This window comes from Ursus americanus, chromosome 21, assembly GCF_024610735.1.
Source record: "Ursus americanus isolate L20-20 chromosome 21, mUrsAme1.1.p, whole genome shotgun sequence".
Lineage (NCBI taxonomy): Eukaryota > Metazoa > Chordata > Mammalia > Carnivora > Ursidae > Ursus > Ursus americanus.
The window spans coordinates 36232004-36248964 of record NC_142147.1 but is presented as its reverse complement, the minus strand read 5'-3'; the positions used below and the strand labels follow the sequence as shown (position 1 = coordinate 36248964).

General features: G+C 39.8%; 1 protein-coding gene across 2 annotated transcripts in view; it reads left to right on the top strand.

The window, feature by feature from the left end:
- LOC123791369 (protein C19orf12 homolog) overlaps window positions 1–16961 on the top strand; it is a 67603-nt gene that overhangs the window by 28983 nt on the left and 21659 nt on the right. The window lies entirely within an intron of this gene.

Genomic DNA, 16961 nt, shown 5'->3' with positions numbered 1-16961 from the left:
GAGCCGAGATGCCCTTCAACAGATGACTGGATTAAGAAGTTGTGGTCCATATATACAATGGAATATTACTCAGCTATCAGAAAGAACGAGTTCTCAACATTTGTTACAACATGGACGGCACTGGAGGAGATAATGCTAAGTGAAATAAGTCAAGCAGAGAAAGACAACTATCATATGATTTCTCTCATCTATGGAACATAAGAACTAGGATGATCGGTAGGGGAAGAAAGGGATAAAGAAAGGGGGGTAATCAGAAGGGGGAATGAAACCTGAGAGACTATGGACTATGAGAAACAAACTGAGGACTTCAGAGGGGAGGGAGGTGGGGGAATGGGATAGACCGGTGATGGGTAGTAAGGAGGGCACATATTGCATGGTGCACTGGGTGTTATACACAACTAATGAATCATTGAGCCTTACATCGGAAACCGGGGATGTACTGTATGGTGACTAACATAATATAATAAAAAATCATTAAAAAAAAGGGGGGGGGGGAGGAGAGAATATAATCTCACAGGGTGGACAAAACAGGGTGATCCACTTGGTCTTGAGTGTATTTTGGTCTCTGTGTTAGAAGACACTGAATCCCAAAATTGTAAAGAAAGCAAATTTATATATATACAAAGCCCTTGTTTGCTTGTTGATCTTCTGCTTAGATGATCTGTCCATTGCTATGGGGGGGGTGTTGAAGTCCCCTACTATTCTTGTATTATTATCAGTTTGTTTCTTTATTTATTAATTGGTTGATTTATGGCTGTTCCCAAATTAGGAGCATAAATATTTATAATTGTTAGATATATATATATAGCCTGGGTTCCCTGCCTCCCTAAGACAGCCTGAGTGAGTCAGTTCAGCAGCCTGGACATCGGAGCCCCTGGAAGATCAAAGTCCGCTAGCAAGGACCTCTGGGGAAGGCACAAGGCATATGCTTCAATAAGGTCCAGGCCACAAAAGAAGTCTCAGTACATTTAAGTAGAAGGAAATCATACTATCTTTTCTGACCACAATGTTATTAAACTAGAAATCAATTATATGAAAAAAGATGGAAAAACACAATCACATGGAGGCTAAATAGCATGCTACTAAGCAACCAATGGGTCTATGAAGAAATCAGAGAGAAAATTTAAAAAATACCATGAGACAAACAAAAATGGAAACACAATAGTTCAAAAATCATTAGGATACAGCAAAAACATATTCTAAGAGAGACATTTATAGCAATACATGCCTACCTAAAAAAACAAAAATCTCAAACAATGTAACATTACATCTGAAGGAATTAGAAAAAGAAGAACAAACAAAGTCAAAAATCAGCAGATAGAAGGAAATAATACAGATCAGAGTGGAAATAAATGAAAAAATAATAGAAAAGATCAGTAAAACTAAGAGCTAGTTCTTTGAAAAGAAAATTTATGAAGCTTTAGCCAGACTCATAAAAAAAAAGAGAGGACTTAAATAAGACCAGAAATGAAAGAGCAGTTACAACTGACACCACAGAAATACAAATAATTATGAGACTACTATGAAAAATTATATACCAACAAATTGGACAACCTAGAAATAATGGGTAACTAGAAACATATAATCCCACAAGACTGAATCAGGAAGAAATAGAAAATGTGAACAAATCCATCACTAGTACCAACACTGAATTGGTAATGAAAAATCTGCGAACAAACAAAAGTCTAGGGCCAGATGGCTTCACAGGTGAATTCCTTTTTTCCCAAAAATTTTTATTTAAATTCACTTTATTAACATATAATGTATTAATAGTTTCAGAGGTAGAATTTAGTGATTCATCAGTTGCATACAACACCCAGTGCTCATAACTTCAAGGGCCCTCTTTAATGCCCATCACCCAGTTACCACATCCCCCCACCCACCTCCCCTCCAGCAACCCTCAGGTTGTTTCCTATAGTTAAGAGTCTCTTATGGTTTGTCTCCCTCTGTATTCATCTTACTTTATTTTTCCTTCCCATCCACTATGTTCATCTGTTTTCTTCCTTAAATTCCACGTATTAGTGAAATCATATGGTATTTGTCTTTCTCTGACTGACTTATTGTGCTTAGCATAATACCTTCTAGTTCCATCCACGTCATTGTAAATGGCAAGACTTCATTGTTTTTGATGGCTGAGTAATATTCCATTGTATATATATATACACATATATACATATACACATATTCCATTGTATATATACACATATATATACACACATATATACATATATATGTATATATGTGTATATATATGGAATGTATATGGGATAATGGAATATTTCCATTATCTTTATCTCTACCTATGAATGAATAATATATACATACACGCACACCACATCTTCTTTATTCATTCATCTGTCAATGCACATCTGGACTCTTTCCATATTTTGGCTATTTCACAGGTGAAATCTACCATTTAACAAAGTGTTAATACCTATTCTTCTCAAACTATTCCAAAAAATAGAAGAGGCAAGAAAACTACCAAACTGATTGTAGGAGGCCAGCATTACCCTGATATCAAAACCAGATAAGGACACCACACACACACACACACACACACACACACACACACACACAACAAAACAAAACAAAACACTACAGGGCACATCCGTGATGAACATAGATGCAAGAATACACAAGAAAATTTAAGCAAACTGAATTCAACAATGCATTAAAAGGATCATCCGCAACAAATTAATGGGATTTATTCCAGGAATGCAAGGATTGTTCAATATCCAGGAAACAAACACTGCGATACACCACATTAATAAAATGAAGGATAGCAATCATTGAACATCTCAGTAGATGCAGAAAGGCATTTGACAAAATTCAACATCCATTAATAAAAAAAAAACTCAACAAAATGAGTTTAGAGGGAACATACCTCAACATTTTTTTTATTAAGCTATATATGACAAAGCAGCAGCTAACACTCAATGCTGAAAAGCTGAAAGATTTTCCTTTAAGATCAGGAATAAGACAAGAATGTCCACTCTTGCCACTTTTACCCAGCAGAGTACTGGGATTCTTAGCCACAACAATCAGACAAGAAAAAGAAATAAAAGGAATCCAATTTGATAAGGAAGAAGTAAAATTGTTACTATTTGCAGATGATATGAAACTATATATAGGAAACTAAAGACTCCACCAAAAAACTATTAGAGATAATAAAGATTTCAGTAAAGCTGCAGGATACAAAATTAATCATATTTTTTTTATTATATTATGTTAGCATACAGTACATCCCTGGTTTTTGATGTAAAGTTTGATGATTCATTAGTTGCATATAACACCCAGTGCACCATGCAATACGTGCCCTCCTTACTACCCATCACCAGCCTATCCCATTCCCCCACCCTCCTCCCCTCTGAAGCCCTCAGTTTGTTTCTCAGAGTCCATAGTCTCTCATGCTTCATTCCCCCTTCTTTTTTTTTTTTAAAGATTTTTTATTTTTTTATGTGACAGAGATACAGCCAGTGAGAGAGGGAACACAGCAGGGGAGTGGGAGAGGAAGAAGCAGGCTCCCAGCGGAGGAGCCCGATGTGGGACTCGATTCCGGAATGCCGGGATCACGCCCTGAGCCAAAGGCAGACGCTTAATGACTGCGCTACCCAGGCGCCCCTCATTCCCCCTTCTGACTACCCCCCTTTCTTTATCCCTTTCTTCTCCTACTGATCTTCCTAGTTCTTATGTTCCATAGATGAGAGAAACCATATGATAATTGTCTTTCTCTGCTTGACTTATTTCACTTAGCATTATCTCCTCTAGTGCCGTCCATGTTGCAGCAAATGTTGAGAAATCATTCTTTTTGATAGCTGAGTAATATTCCATTGTATATATGGACCACAACTTCTTAATCCAGTAATCTGCTGAAGGGCATCTCGGCTCCTTCCATGATTTAGCTATTGTGGACAATGCTGCTATGAACATTGGGGTGCATATGGCCCTTCCTCTTCACTACATCTGTATCTTTGGGGTAGATACCCAGTAGTGCAATGGCTGGATCATAGGGTAGCTCAATTTTTAACTTTCTAAGGGACTTCCACACTGTATTCCAGAGTGGCTGTACCAACTTGCATTCCCACCAATAATGTAGGAGGGATTCCCTTTCTCCACATCCTCTCCAACAATTGTTGTTTCTTGCCTTGTCAATTTTTGCCATTCTAACTGGCGTAAGTGGTATCTTAGTGTGGTTTTGATTTGAATTTCCCTGATGGCTAATGACTTTGAACATTTTTTCATGTGTCTGTTAGCCATTTGTATGTCTTCATTGGAAAAGTGTCTGTTCATATCTTCTGCCCATTTTATGATTTGTTTATTTGTTTCTTGTGTATTGAGTTTGAGAGGTTCTTTGTAGATCTTGGATAAGAGTCTTTTATCTGTAGTGTCATTTGCAAATATATTCTCCCATTCCGTGGGCTGCCTCTTAGGATACAAAATTAAAGTACAGAAATCTGTTGCACTTTGACACACTAATAAACTGGCAAAAGAGAAATTTTAAAAATCCTATTTATAGTTGCATAAAGAAGAATAAAATACCTAAAAATAAATATAACTTAGGAGGGGGAAAGACCTTTGCTCTGAAAACTATAAGCCTTTCATGAAAGAAATTGAAGGTGACACAAACAAATGGAAAGATATACCATGCTCATGGATTAGAAGCATTAATATTGTTCAAATGTCCACACTACACCAAGCAACCTACAAATTCAATATGCTACCTATCAAAATACCAGTAGTATTTTTCACAGAACTAAACAAAGAATCCTAATGTTTGTATGGAACCACAAAAGACACTGAATAGCCAAAGTAATCTTGGGAATGAAGACAACACTGGAGGTATCACCATCCCAAATTTCAAACTATATTATAAATCTACAGTATGCAGTAATCAAAACAGTATGATACTGGCACAAAAATAGACACATAGGGGCGCCTGGGTGGCTCAGTCGTTAAGCATCTGCCTTCGGCTCAGGACGTGATCCCAGAGTCCTGGGATCGAGCCCCACATCGGGCTCCTCTGCTGGGAGACTGCTTCTTCTTCTCCCACTCCCCCTGCTTGTGTTCCCTCTCTCGCTGGCTGTCTCTCTCTGTCAATAAATAAATAAATAATATATATAAAAAAAAGACACATAGATAAATGGAACAGAATAGAGAGTCCAGAAATAAATCCACACTTACATGGTCAATCTACAAGAAAAGGGGCAAGAATATACAATCAGGAAAAGGCCTCTTTTCAATAAACAGTGCTGGGAAAACTGGATACGTATTTGTGTATGTACACCATACACAAAAATAAATTCAAAATGGATTCCAGATCTAAGGGTAAGACCTGGAACCTTGAAAGTCCTAAAAGAAAACATAGGCAGTAATCTCATAGCTATTGGTCATGGCAATATTTTTCTAGATCTGTCTCCTCAGACAAGGGAAACAGAAGCAAAAATAAACTACTGGGATTACATCAAAGTAAAAAGCTTCTGCATAGCAAAGGAAACCATCAACAAAATGGAAAGGCAACCTACTGAATAGGAGATGTTTGCAAATGATCTATCTCATAAGGGCTTAATATCCAAAATGTATAAAGAACTCATACAACTCAACACCAAAAACAAATAATCCAAGTAAAAATGGGCAGAATTCCTGAATAGGCATTTTTGCAACAAGACATACAGGTAACAAAAAGAATGATACATGGAAAATGCTCAACATCATTAATCATCACTGAACTGCACCTCAAAACCACAATGCAATGTCACCTCACACTAGTAGGAATGGCTAAAATTAAAAATACAAGAAAAAAAAATGTTGGCAAGCATATGGAGAAAAGGGAACCCTCATGGATTGTTGGTGGGAATGAAAAATTTTGCATCCACTATGCAAAACCACTATGGAGTTTCCTCAAAAATTAAAAATAGAAATACCATAGGAATAAAATTAAAAATTAAAAAAAAAGGAAAAGATAAAAGGGGGAGGGGCAGAAGGACTATAAGCTCTTAGTGTGGACAAAGCAGGGTGTTCCACCTGTTCATGGGTGAATTTTGGTCTGTGTGTTAGAAGACACTACATCCCAAAATTCCAAAGAAAGTAAAATTTATAAAAATGTAATATATAAATACATATATAAATGCGAACACATATAAAGATAATATTGAGTAGAGTGAAAAAAGGACTAAAATGAAGCGTATATCTGTAAAAAAATACATTGTGAAAAATACAAGTTAAAAAGCAACTATGAGATGTGAGTTGATATAATAAACATCGGGTTGAAATGAGAAAAGGTAAAAAGAATAAAAAAGAGAAAAAGCATAAGAAAAAGAAAAGGATAACTTTATCTGAAAAATAAACAAGTTGTGAGACAACACCTGGAGCTCAATATACTATTTTCCCCTGGCGTTGAAATTTTACAGTCTTATGGGATCCATAGGGTTGTCATCCACCTGTTCTTCCAGACTCGCTTCTGGGGGAGGGGCCTGCCGTGCTGTTTCTCAGGTATCTCTGCCTGGGTGGAGTTGCCCCACCCCCTTTCATGGAAATGGGCTCAGTCAAGCAACATGATAGATCACATTAACAAAAAGAAGAGATGAGAACCACATCATCCTCTCAATGCAGAAAAACCATTTCACAAAATAAAGTATCTATTCCTGATTAAAACTCTTCAAAGTAGAGGGGTAGAGGGAACATACCTCAATATCATAAAGCCATCTAAGAAAAGCCCACAGCGAATATCATTCTCAATGGCGAAGAACTGAGAGCTTTTCCCATAAGGTCAGGAACACAACAAGGATGCTTACTCTCATCACTATTGTTCAACATAGTACTTGAAGTCCTAGCCTCAGCAATCAGACATCAAAAAGAAAAGGCATTCACATAAGCAAAGAAGAAGTCAAACTCTATCCTCACAGATGACATGATACTTTATATGGAAAACCCAAAAGACTCCAACCCCATATTACTACTCATACAACAATTCAGCAATGTGGCAGGATACAAAATCAATGCACATAAATCAGTTGCTTTTCTATACACTAACAAGGAGCCTGAAGAAAGAGAAATTAAGGAATCAATTCCATTTATATTAGCACCAAAAACCATAAGATACCAAGGAATAAACCTAACCAAAGAGGTAAATGATCTGTACTCTAGAAACTACAGAACATCTATGAAAGAAATCGAGGAAGACACAAAGATATGGAAAAACATTCCATGCTCATGGATTGGAAGAATAAACATTGTGAAAATGTCTATGCTGCCCAGAGCAATCTACACTTTCAGTGCAATCCCTATCAAAATACCACTGACATTTTTCACAGAGCTGGAACAAACAATCCTAAAATTTGTTTGTAACCAGAAAAGACCCTGAATCACCAGAGGGATGTTGAAAAGGAAAACCAAAGCTGGGAGCATCACAATGCCTGACTTCAAGCTAGATTACAAAACTGTGCTCATCAAGACAGCATGGAACAGACACAAAAACAGACGCATAGATCAATGGAACAGAATAGAGACCCCAGAAATGGACCCTCAACTCTATGGAAACTAATCTTGACAAAGCGGGAAGGATTATCTAATGGAAAAATAAAAGTCTCTTCAAAAAATGCTGGTGGGAAAATTGGACAGCTACAGGTGGAAGAATGAAACTGGACCATTCTCTTACACCAATCACAAAGATAAACTCAAAATGGATGAGGGACCTAAATCTGAGACGGGAATCCATCAAAATCCTAGAGGAGAACATAGGCAGTAACCTCTTTGAACATCACCCACAGCAACTTCTTTCAAGACACGTCTCTAAAGGCAAGGGAAGCAAAAGCATAAATGAACTTTTGGGACTTCATCATGATAAGGAGCTTCTGCACAGCAAAGGAAACAGTAAAAAAAAAAAAACAAAAAAAACTAAGAGGCAGCCCATGGAATGGGAGAAGATATTTGCAAATGACACTACAGGTAAAGGGCTTGTATCCAAGATCTATAAAGAACTTCTCAAACGTAACATGCAAAAAACAAATAATCCTGTCAAGAAATGGGCAGAAGACTGAACAGACATTTCTCCAAAGAAGACATCAAATGGCTTACAGACACATGAAAAATTCCTCCACATCACTAGCCATCAGGGGAATACAAATCAAAACCACAATGCGATACCACGTTACTTTACTTAGAATGACAAAAATTAACAATGCAGGAAATAACAAATGTTGGCGAGGATGTGGAGAAAGGGGAACCCTCCTACATTGTTGGTGGGAATGCAAGTTGGTACAGCCACTCTGGAAAACGGTATGGAGGTTCCTCAAGATGTTAAAAATAGAGCTACCCTGCAACCCAGCAATTGTACTACTGCATATTTACCCCAAAGATACAGATGTAGTGAGAAGAAGGGGCACATGCACCCCAATGTTCATAGTAACAATGTCCACAATAGCCAAACCATGGAAGGAGCCAAGGTATCCTTCGACAGATGAATGGGTAAAGAAGATGAGGTTCATATATACAATGGAATATTACTCAGCCATCAGACAGGATGAATACCTACCATTTGCATCGACATGGATAGAACTGAAGGGAATTATGCTAAGTGAAAAAGTCAAGCAGAGAAAGACAATTATACTGTTTCACTCATATAGGAATAGTGGAACAGAAGGAATAGTGCAGAGGACCACAGGGGAAGGGAGGGAAAACAGAAGGGGGTGACAGCAGAGAGCGAGACAAACCATGAGAGACTCTGGACTCCAGGAAACAAACTGAGGGATTCAGAAAGGATGGAGATGGGAGGATGGGTTAACTGGGTGATGGGTATTAAGGAGGGCATGCGTTGTGATGAGCACTGGGTGTTATATGCAACTGGTGAATCATTGAACAGTACATCAAAAACAAATGATGTACTATATGTTAGCTAATTGAACATAATAATAAAAAAGAATAAATACCATAGGACACAGTATTCCACTTTTGCATATTTACCTAAAGAAAACAAAAACACTAATTGAAAAAAAGTCATACACACCCCTATGTTTATTACAGCATTATTTACAATAGCCAAGAAATGGAAGCAAACTAAGCGTCCATCAGTAGGTGAATGGATAAAGAATATGTTCAAGTTGACCCTTGAACAATGTAGGGGGTTAGAGATGCTGACCCTCTGCACAGTAGAAGATCTGCACATAACTCTTTGCAACCCCAAAACTTAAATACTGAAGTCCACTGTTGTCTGGAAGCCTTACTGATAAAATAAACATAAAGTCAGTTAACACATATTTTATATGTTATGTATACTATATACCATATTCTTTTTTAATAAGATTTTTTATTATATTATGTTAGTTACCACACAGTACATCCGTAGTTTTTGATGTAAAGTTCCATGATTCATTAGGTATATACTGTATTCTTACAATAAAGTAAGCTAGAGGAAAGAAAATGTTATTTAAAATTTAAGGAGTAGAAAATACATTTACAGTACTTCATTATATTTATTGAAAAAAATCCATGAATAAATGAATCCATGAAGTTCAACTCTGTGTTGTTCAAGAATCAACTGTGTGTACAATAGAATATTACTCAGTTATAAAAAAGGATGAAATATTATCATTCTCAGCAAGATGGATGGATCTAGAGGGTACAAGGGTAAGTGAAATGATCGAACAGAAAAAGAAAAATGCTGTGTGATTTCACTTATATGTGGACTCTAAAAAGCAAAACAAACAAACGAACAAAAAAAAAAAAAGCAGAATTAGCCTCTTAAACACAGAGAACAAACTGGTGGTTCCCAGAGGGAAGAGGATGTGGGGAGGAATGGGCAAAATAGATGAAGGAATTTTAAGAGGTACATCCTTCTCATTATAAAATGAATAAGTTATGAGGATGGAAAGTACAGAGTAGGAAATATAGCCAATAATACAATAACTTTGTATGATTACAGATGGTGACTACACTTATCATGGTGAGCATTTTGTAATGTATGGAATTGTTGAATCACCATGTTGTACACCTGAAACTAGTATCATATTGTATGTCAAGTGTACTTCAATAAAGAACACTATTATAAGTACATTGAATAACTTAGAAGAAAAGCGGGACAAAATGGGTAAAATAGGAGGAATTTCAGCAGAGAAATTCTGTAGCTGAAAAATGTTTTCAGTGCATCCTGTGATGGCAGCAGCCTACATGTGCAAACTTCACCTTTTTATAACTACTCAGAATATTTCCCCAGATCACTCACACGTTCCTTTTTATTCATCTGATAAACAGATATTTATCTATTGAGTGCTCTCTGGGCCCCTGTGTCTTGCTCGTTAAATGAGAGGTGCCCTGGGGACCCTTAGCCACCCCCCTGAAGCCTCTATTGCCCTACTGGAGAGGGGTCATGTCCTGGGAAAGGTTCTCTGTGAGCTCTGGGCCCTGAGGGCTGCATCCCAGAGCCTCAGGCGTGTGGGGAGCTGGGATGTGGAGCTTGCCAGCTGGAGAATAGCTCCAGGGCGAGGCTGGACTCAGTCATTTTCCATCTTCGCAGTAGCCAAGTCAGACCTCGTTAATGAGGGTCCGTTCCCGCTTGTCAGTGAAGTTACATGGAACACCGACTCCACTTTATCCCAGGTGCTGGTCTGCAGAGCAGTCAGGGCCTGGCTGGGGACAGCAGCCCTCTTCGTGAGCTTGGAGGGGCTCCTCTCTTTGACATGGTCCTCTGGACTCAGTGGGGACACCCGGGAGCTATGAGGGTGTTGATGGCAGATCCATCTCTAGCACACTGCTGGACGCCTGTTGGTCTTTGCTTTTGGAGCACTGATGGCCGTGAGGGAAGCCCGCACGCCTGGCTCATAGCCAAGAAGACGGCCCAGCCCATCTGACACAGGGTTGGGTGGTGAGGAGAACGTGAAGGGGGAGGTGTCTTAGGTGCCAATGTCAGGACACACTTTAGATTTCTGACGAAGTTTGAGTCAGCTGTGAAATGTTTTCCTATATAATGAGGTTCCTTGATGCCTGAAGAACTGGCTTTAATATTAATTCAGCCATTTCGGCTAAGAGAGGTTGTATTGGCATTTATTATTTATTGGTTTACATTTGGGGGGGGAAAGGTTTTACAATGTTAGACATAAATGCTGCCTTGGGTCCTCAGCTGCACATCCCAGTGTGTCACAAGATGGCAGCCAAACACAAGGATTGAATTGGTGGCTGGCAGCCTCCTCCAGAGTCTTGGCGTTATTTTCCTCCCAGCCTGTCAAAACCCCAGCTTACCATCCACTTCAAAGAATTGCAGCCCTGGGTACTAAAAACCACGACCGTCCAGGAGATGGGGTTATTTCTCCCTAAACAATGTAACTTGATTTTGATCAACACTTTCCCTGCCATCATGGATGATGACCGAGTTAAGTGGTTTAAACAAGATGGAGGTTAAAAGGAAAGAGGCATGATGAGACCCTGGGGAAGAGGCGTGGTTGTGGCTGACATTCAGAAATTGGTGGTGCGTCAATGAGGTGGAGGGAGAGGAGGGAGAGGAGTGGTTCTGCTGGCTGGATCACGGGTAGATTGCAGCCCGTTCCGGATGGGGCTGCTTAGAGGAAGGTGAAGGAATTTCCACTATGGTGGGCTTTGTTTGCTTTTGGAAGTTCCCTTTTTCTTTTTACTATGAAATGATTTTCTGCCCAGTGACTTGTTATTTCCATGGAGAGAGACACTCCTACCCACAGAGTAAATAATACAACATAGGGCAGTGATGTATACACATGAGCTCATGAATTTCATGAGACAAGTGTCCTTTTCTGTGTACATGGAGGTAGAAATCAAGACAAAGGGAGCTGAAGCTATTTAGCAAAATAGCAGATTAAGATAGATTTATTTATTTGTTTATTTTTTTATTTATTTTGGCGTTGGACATTATCTGGTGACATTTATTCGTGACATCTGGGTTAGGAAGCACTTGATTGTAGTTTTCCCTCCTCCTTATCAAGGGACAGCAAGTGCTTGTGGAGGGGAGATGGAAGGTGGCGAGGGCAGGAGAATGGGGTGCTGCCCCTTGTTATTCCAGGCTGCCTGTGGGAATCATGGGATCCACAGCGTGGGAGCCCCACGGACATGCAGAGAGCGTCTGTGAAGGTACCCACGAGTGACTGCATGTCTGCAATCCACTGAGGGGCACAGAGAGGGGCCTCATGCTTAGGCAGAAGAGGTTATGTCTTCAGCTGTGTGAGTCCAGAGGCACCATAAAACACCCCTGTCCCCCACCCCCACCCTTACAGTAACAGGAATGCTCCTGCCCCAGGAACCAGGGTGCTTGGAATTCCAATAAGAGAGTCATTCCTTCGGGGGGAGCATTGCTTTCTCCAGAGGTTTATTTTGAAATACAAACACTAATTGAGGGTAATAAAGAAACACTGCCATGTGACAAGTGAGCCCCTCAACTGGCACTGTGCAACGTCTAAGGAGTCAAGTTGGGGACAAGGGAGGAGATAAAAAGTGAGTGGGCTCATTTCACCCTTTTGCCTGGACTTAGCATTTCATCTGATGGCACAGTCCTGAGAGCTTGGCTTATCTTGGTTGGCTGTAACTGAGGAGAAGTAAAATGTTTTCCTTCTTTCTTATTTCCTGGCCTTCCTTCCTTCCACGGAGGATCTTGATAAAGCTGTATGCAAAGACCACTAGAAGGGCAGGTGTGGGGAGCCCTCCTGTGCCTGCCTTTCTGTAAATTGAGCCACTTTGCTTCACCTAGCTATGCCAGACACTAAGTTCTGTTTGCCCAGAGGCTGATTGCCATAGGAGGTGATTTCCCCTCCCTCTCCGAAACACACATCCTTTCCTAGAAAGCACAGAGCACAAATTTCTCAGTGTGCATGAAAGTTATCTCTTCTTAGTGCAGAGTCCTGAACAGAGAACCAGTCCTGAGTTATAGGTGTGCTGCCTCGGAGGTATATAAATTCATTCTGATGCCAAGGAGGTCCTTGCTTCATTTTTCTTTCATTAGGTGATTGATCAGTAGCATTGATCAGAAAAAATTATGCCTTGTTAACCATATTCTCAGATGAAGATCAATGAAGTTAATTTTTAGTACATCAATTCCTGCATTGGGCGCTAATTAGAAGGGATAAAGCTGTGTGATGAGACCCAGGACAGCCACACCCTCAAAAGGCAACCAGGAAATTTGATTTTACCAACCTGCAATAAAACGTGAAATTGCACCCGGTAGATGGAGGTTTAAAGCTGTTCCAGTGCTAGGAGTCCAAGATGGCAGAGGAGTAGGAGCCCTAAATTTTGTCTGGTCCCAGGAGTTCAGCTAGATAGCTATCAAACTATTCTAAACACCTACGAACTCAACAGGAGACTAAAGAAAGGAATAGCAGCATCCTATGAACAGAAAAGTGACCAATTTCTGCAAAGTAGAATGTGTGGAGAAGTGAATCCGAGGCAATATATGGGAAGAGAGACCATGGGGGGAGGGAGCTGCCATCAGCCAGCTACCAGCAAGTGAGAGAGCAGAGAAGCACAAAATCAGAACTGTTAGAAGTCTGCTCCACGGAGGGACGTCACTCTGGTGGCTAAGACAGGGGTGGACCCCTTGCTGGGACAGTGTGGTCTCAGGACTCTCGGGGTCACAGAGAGGCTGAGGGTGCCTAAGTGTGGCAGAGCCCCCAGGTATCAGAGCAGGGAAGCCAGCTGCAAAGAGTGAGCCGAGGAGTGGGCTTTCCGCTCAGGGTGGCCATAAACCATGATCTGCTGCACAGTCGGGCTGCTGTTCTTCGAGCCGGGGCCCAATAAGCGGCAGAAGTGGGGAGTCTCCCTTTCCTCCCCCAGGAGGAGTAGCATGGGAGCATGCTGCAGGAATCTGCTGGGTTTGGAGGCTCCAAACAGGGCCTTGTACCTGAGATAGAAACGCTCGGTCATAGGCCCAGTGAGCACAGAGTGCGGCCAGAGACCAGGGACACAGGAGTGATTGACTTCTTTTCTCTGAGGGCGCACTGAGGAGTGGGGACCCAAGCTCTTGGCTCCTCCAGGGCTAGAGATTGGGAGCCACAATTTTCATTCTCATCCTCTAAAGCTGCACAGAAAGCCTTCAGGGAACAAAAGCTACAGAGAGCAAACCTGTGCAGGTGACTTAGTCTGGCCCCTGGCAGGGGGTGCAGTTCAGCCCGGGGCAAAGACATTTGAGAATCACTGCAACAGGTCCCTCTCCAGAGGATCAGCAAGAACATGCAGCCAAGACCAAGTTTACCGATCAATGAGAACTACAAAACTCCAGCGCTAGGGGAATACAGCCTGTAGAATTCATGGCTTTCTCCCCCATGATTCTTTAGTTTTTGAACTTCAATTGTTTAAATTCTCTTTTTCTTTTTTCTTTTTTTCATTTTTCCTTTTTTTCAACCAACTTCTTATTTTATCAATTCCTTTTTAAAAATATTTTTTAAATTTTCATTTTTATAGTCATATTCCATCCCTTCATTGTATTTAACCTTATTTTTGTATGTATGTAAGTTTTTCTTTCATTAAAATTTTGGGATGCAATTTCTTCTAACAGACCAAAATACATCCAAAATCTAGTGTATGGCTCTGTCCTATTCACCAGCCTGATCATATTCTTTTCTTTTCTTTTTTTTTTTTTTTTACCTCCCCCTCCCTGGTTTCAGGTCTCTTCTGATTTGTTTAGTGTATATTTCTCTGAGGTCATTGTTACCCTTTAAGCATTTTGTTCTCTCATTCATCTATTCTCTGGGCAAAAGGACAAAATGGAAAATCTCCCCTTGAGAAGAAGAACAAGAGGCAGTACTGACTGCTGGGGACCTAATCAATATGGACAATAGTAAGATGTTAGAACTACAGTTCAAAATAATGTTTATAAAGGTACTAGCTGGGCTTGAAAAAAGCATAGACAACACTAGAGAATCCCTTTCTGAAGAAATAAAATCTAACCAAATCAAAATCAAAAAGGCTATTAATGAAGTACAATTAAAAAAAATAGAGGCTCTAACTGCTAATATAAATGAGGCAGAAGAGAGAATTAGGGATATAGAAGACCAAATGATGGAGAATAAAGAAGCTGAGAAAAAGAGATAAACAACTACTGAATCACGAGGGGAGAATTCGAGAGATAAGTGATACCATAAAGTGAAACAGTATTAGAATAATTGGGATCTCAGGAGAAGAAGAGAGAGGGACAGAAGGTATATTGGAACAAATTATAGCAGCGAACTTCCCTAATTTGGGGGAAGGAAACAGGCATCAAAATCCAGGAGGCACAGAACACCCCCCTCAAAATCAACAAAAATAGGTCACCACTGACATCTACTAGTAAAACTTGCAAATCTCAAAGACAAAGAGAAAATCCTGAAAGCAGCTCAGGACAAGAGGTCTGTAACTTACAATGATAGAAACATTAGTTTAGCAGCAGACCTTCCACAGAGACCTGGCAGGCCAGAAAGGACTGGCATGATATATTCAGGGTACTAAACGAGAAAAATGTGCAGCCAAGAATACTTTATCCATCTACGCTGTCATTGAAAATAGAGAGATAAAAAGTTTCCAGGACAAACAGAAACTGAAAGAATTTGCAATCACCAAACCAGCCCTACAAGAAATATTCAAAGGGGTCCTCTAAGCAAAGAGAGAGTCCCAAAGTAACATAGACCAGAAAGGAACAGAGACAATATACAGTAACAGTCACCTTCCAGTCAATACAATGGCACTAAATTCATGTCTTTCAATAGTTACCCTGAATGTAAATGGGCTAAATGCCCTAATCAAAAGACACAGGGTATCAGATTGGATGAAAGAGCAAGACCCTTTGATATACAGTCTGCAAGAGACTCATTTTAGACCCAAAGACATATCCAGACTTAAAATGAGGGGGTGGAAAACCATTTATCATGCTAACGGACATCAAAAGAAAGCTAGGGTGGCAATCCTTATATCAGACAAATTAGATTTTAAACCAAAGACTGTAATAAGAGATGAGGAAGGACGCTATATCATAGTTAAAGGGTCTATCCAACAAGAAGATCTAACAATTGTAAATATATATGCCCCCAACATGGGAGCAACCAGTTATATAAGTCAATTAATAACAAAATCAAAGAAACACATTGACAATAATAGTAGGGGAGTTTAACAATCCCTTCGCTGAAATGGACAGATCATCTAAGCAAAAGATCAATGAGGAAATAAGGGCTTTAAATGACACACTGGACCTCACAGATATGGATTTCACAAATACATCCAGAACATTCCATCCTAAAGCAACAGAACACACATTCTTCTCGAGTGCACATGGAACATTCTCCAGAATAGATCACACCCTGTGTGACCAATTGGATCTTAACTGGTACCAAAAGAATAAGATCATTCCCTGCATATTTTCAGACCACTGTGCTTTGAAACTGGTACTCAATCACAAGTGGAAAGTTGGAAAGAACTTAAATACATGGAGGCTAAAGAGCATCCTACTAAAGAATGAATGGGTCAATGAGGAAATTAAAGAAAAATGAAAAAATTCATGGAAACAAATGAAAATGAAAACACAACTGTTCAAAATCTTTGGGATGCACAAAGGCAGTCCTAAGAGGGAAGTATATAACAATACAAGCCTTTCCCGAGAAACAAGAAAGCTCTCAAATATACAACCTAACCCTACACCTACAGGAGCTGGAGAAGGAAGAGCAAATAAAGCCTAAACCCAGCAGGAGAAGAGAAATAATAAAGAGAAAGTGTCTCCATTCCCAACACCTTGTTCATGGATCAAATACTCAGTATTGTTAAGATGTCAATTCTCTTCACTTGATCTATCCATTGAACATAATCTCAATCAAAATCCTAGATTTTTCTTATATAGAGGAGGCAAGTTGGCAGAGGACCAGGAGACCCTCTTTCAACTGGTCCCCTGAATTTAGCTGGATATCTATCAAACCACTTTGAACACCCACAAAATCAGATCAGCCTGATGTGTAAGAATATGTCTCTGGATCTCTTCGTGCAAGAAAGTGACT